Source organism: Pogona vitticeps, chromosome 3 (assembly GCF_051106095.1).
Source record: "Pogona vitticeps strain Pit_001003342236 chromosome 3, PviZW2.1, whole genome shotgun sequence".
In the NCBI taxonomy this organism is placed as follows: domain Eukaryota; kingdom Metazoa; phylum Chordata; class Lepidosauria; order Squamata; family Agamidae; genus Pogona; species Pogona vitticeps.
In genome coordinates, this window is record NC_135785.1 from 162,830,412 (window position 1) to 162,834,892 (window position 4,481).

At 41.4% G+C, this 4,481-nt stretch overlaps 1 pseudogene across 1 annotated transcript; it reads right to left on the minus strand.

Annotated features, from left to right (window-relative positions):
* Nucleotides 1-357: 357 nt before the first annotated feature.
* On the minus strand, nt 358-4,481 carry LOC140705541 (galactose-1-phosphate uridylyltransferase-like; annotated as a pseudogene). The gene has a single exon (XR_013543469.1). The product of XR_013543469.1 is annotated as a galactose-1-phosphate uridylyltransferase-like (transcript).

Consider the following 4,481-nt stretch of genomic DNA (forward strand, 5'->3'; position numbering starts at 1 on the left):
CTAAGCGGGAACATTCTGGATTTGGGCAGGTCGATAAATGGATTTACTTCATTGACACAACAAACCAATAATGGCCAAGGCAAAGACAATCAGACAGTGGAATTCAATTGGGTAAACAATTTAACATTTTGAAAATGTCGTATTTTACTTTTTGCTTAGTGTCTCTCTCAAAATCTGCCAAACATATATCTTTTTAAATTTCAGTTAAGTGGTGCAGAAGGATTCCAGCTGAACTCTGGTTACTCTAGTCAAGCAGTCCTCCTAATGTTTCCAGAGCAGATCCCAAAGTATATAAACTTCCTCCCACCCCCTGAAATGATTCCCACATATCTCCTTTATTCAAATCACAGAATTCATCTAACCTACCACACACACACCCAATGCTTTGTACAGAGCATCTCTTGGTTTCAGCTGATAGTATTCCTCAGAGGGGTTCCTCTGGCAGTCAACAACCTGCTCTAGAGTCAAGTCCCTCTAGGCCTGAACCAGCATTTCATAGCCAAACATGGATTCGTGCACAGTGGTAGAATGCAGCAAGGGAGTGCAGCTGCCAATGGCTGCAGTTGGCATTTAGGTGTGATCCTGTTGGGGCTCTGCCATCCTGTAGAACAAGGGAAGGAGATGTAGAAGAAATTGTAGTTTGTGAGAAGACTCCTCATGATGGGTGCTAAGCTGTCGCTTTTGTGGTCCTGAAGGTCCTGGAACTGACAAACATGTCAAGAGCATCTGGTAGAATCATGCTGCCCAGTAAGAGACAACCATCATCCAGTCAGTGTCATCAAGCACAATCTGCTCCTCCCTCTTCTCTTCCAGTTGGGCATATTCAAGCAGTATGTGGATGTCATGTTCAGCAAGGTACTTCCATTGCATCACACTCTGCAGAGACATTTTGTTGGGCAGGAAGCTGCCACCTCAGACTTGACAATGAGTATGTGAGTTGGAACAACCTATCATGGGTCCTTTGCTCTCAAAAATTTGCACCTTGTGGCAGGAGGTGCCCAGTTTCATGGCTGTTTCATGGCTGTCTCTGACCATTTGTAAACTACAATGTGCATCTCAGCAAACAACATGAGGGGCAGAGGCAGAGTCATGGGTAGAAGCACATAGCTTTACACACAAAAACTCTTTGCTCTAGTTCCTCCTTTTTGGATTGGGGTGAAAGATCTGTATCTGATCCAAACAGGAGGTGCTGGTCATTGTTTTTTCCTCTATATATAGGTAAATAACTAGATAAGGCCAGAGGGAATGTCTGTCTTCGTGGGAAGCACAGTGACTGGGTTTGCAGGAGTTGACTCATTATTTCCAGCTTCCTTCTGGTAAATAACTGGAGATGCGTAAGCTGAATTGTAAGAGGTAAGAGCTGTTGCCTGATGGCTCTTGGTCAAGGACCATAGCTAAGAGATACAGTTTGAGGAACAAGGTACTTCAAGGAAGAATGGCTATAAGAAAAGACTGGTTTGAGGACTCCCACCAAATCTGGAAGAGCAACAGATTGATAGTCACTGCTAAGGATAAAACATAATCCAGTAGTCTTCCTAGATTCTTCACATTCAACAGCAACAGGAGAACAGTGGAGGAAATGGCTTCAGCACAGGAGGCGAGCTACCAGCAAGCTCCCTGCCTTCCCTGCTGCTGTTCTGGTGCACTGTTTCTTCTTCGAGGACCATTTCTATAAGGGTTTTTTATTAAAATCTATCCTGTTAATCCAGTTGGCAGTTTGGGGTTCACATGGACCCAGTCTTTGATTTTTAGGTTTCCTTTGTGGCCAGCAGTGTCTCTGCATAAACTGAGATAAAGATCAACATATCACTTTGAAGTTGGTGGAACATGCTCTCTGTGGAGCCCTTACTGACAGAGGCTTCTTCCCCTCCTGCATTTGGGGAACTGGAACCTCTTTTACTCCAGCTGACGGCTGTCTGCTTTCTATCTCTGCCACTTCTTCTCCTTTTTATATTATTTTGCATACATTTTTGTCTATTTTAGAGTAAGTATTTTTAGGGACTTTTTGTCTAAGAAAAATAGATGCAGGAGTGCAACAATTACAAACTGAATAATAATAACTGTGTGTTATCAAGTCAGTTTTGACTTACGGCAACCATTTCCAGGTTTTTCCAAGGAAGCAAGTGCTCAGAAGTGGTTTACCATTCCCTACTTTGGGGTTGCCCTGGGGCTGTGCAGCTTGCCTAAGTCTACACTAGTTAGTTAGTTAGTTAGTTAGTTAGTTAGTTAGTTAGTTAGTTAGTTTCTTTGTTTGTTTCCTGCCTTACATCATTAAAACAGTATTTAAAAGCTAAAAACAAGTATTCAGAAGTAAATCCCATTGACTTTTATGGGACATACACCTAAATAAGTAGATATAGGACTGCAGTCTGAAAGTAATAAATCAGAGTCAAGAAACATGCAGCCCTCTGGATGCTGGACTGCAGTTCACAGGGACTCCCACCCCTGGCCATGTTCACTAGAAATGATAGGCAATCCACAACATTTGGAAGGACTTGCATTTCCCACCCTGCCAATGACATAATTACAAAATTGGATGTTTGGCTTCGAAAAAGTAGGTTTCCTCTGGAATAGAAGGCATTCATATATTAGAAGAAAGTTCACTACAGCCTGTTCATTCATACGTATATTCTTTCTTCCCCCTGGTTTTTAATTTTGTTGTACTGTGTTTTCATCTCCCATACTGCTGGCCTACAGCTCTGCTTTGTTGCTTATACAGTTATCAAAAACTCAAAAGGCAGAATGTTGTTGTTATTGCTTTGAAAAAAGCCGTTCACTACTTTGTATTCTTCTGCTGCCACTTCAAGTCTAATTGCTTTCGCAAGGAATTGCAAGCCTGGTCTACGGATTTGAGTGCCACTGCTTTCCTCAGGATGTGTATTAGTCTGATTAAATATTTGGAATGAAGATTAAGTGATTCTCTGTTTCAGTTTGATGATGCTTACTAACCTAGCCAAAAAGGAGTATGTGTTTTTGGTGGGAGGCCCTCCACAACAAAACAAAAATCATCCACCACTTGTGATTTGAGAATCTGAAGTGGCATGACTTCGTGATTAAAACCATTTCATTTGCATTTCCCGGAATAATGAAGGAAATGAATATTAAGGTTGAAATCCAAATTACTCCAAGGGTGTCTGAATCTTCTTAGAATACATTTGTCAATTTGGATAAGATATATCAGATAAGATATATCTGATTGCATTTTAAAGAGCTAATTTTGAAGCTCCCCAGTTAGCACACATTAGAGAAAAGCTTACTGTTCAGCTTTATTTCCTTGAAATGCATTGCTTTCGTTTATAGAGTTTACTTATGCTGACATAAATGTGCTATAAGAGTCGCAGGGCTTTATTGTACAATTGTCCTGAGACATCTACTACACTGTGGAAATGTACTTCCTTGTTTCTATCTCCCACATTCTTGCTGCTATATGATCAGTGGTGTTTACATTTCTGGCCTATTGATTGCCAATGAGACATTATCAGTGATCTGCTTGTCTGACTAAAATAATATCATAAGGGCTCTGGGCATGAAAGACCAAAATTCCCACCACACATACTGTTGCTATGATTTCTCACCTTATAGTGGAGTCCCAGATTAGTGGACAGGAAATGATGGAATCCTGCAAAGGGAAAGACAGTACACTATATGCCAAAGAGGCTGTAGTTACCAAGGACACCACCATAATTTCCTACTTACATAAAAATGTGGAATTTGTGGCCCTTCCATCAATCATAGCCATCATAGCTAAAGGTGAAGGATGATGTGAACTGTGGTCCACTAGCATCTGGAGACCCACTAACTTCCCATACTTCATTTGTAATCTAGTCTTCTATTTCTGACTGGAGTACATGGTAATCCCATGATATTCTATCAAATAATCAGGACAAGCACAACTAAACGTGCTGCTCTATCGCCAAATAATATGGAAATTGCTCCAGGATAGAGATGGTCAGATTCATATTGTTTTCCATTGATTACATGAGGTACAACGTGAATCAGCTTGGATTTTCCCCCACACCAGTCCTTAGTTTCCCCACCACCACCACCACCACTGAGGCTTCTACTTTTTTGAGAGCAAATGCATGCGAATTGGTTCACTTGGGGCTGCTGCAGAAGGTATCTGCTATTGGCGAATAGTAACTTAAGGGAGTATGTTTGGGTGGACAAGAAGAGTGATGGAATTTTAAACTTCTTTTTTGGGGAAAAAAAGGGAAAGGAGACAAGAGAAACAGAACATGAGAAGTGATTGCTTTGCTTTGTGGATGACACGTGTCTCTCTCCTTCTCTTCATCTGCAGGTGATGCTGTGTTGGCCCTTGAGTGCTGATTGATGTTGATAATTGACTGGACGTGGGCCAACAAACTGAAACTGAATCCAAATAAAACAGAAATTCTACCAAATAAAACAGAAATGTTGGCAGGGTATTTACCTCCTTCAGGGCAGTAACACTCTCCCGAAGGATCATGTTAGCAGCCTGGGGG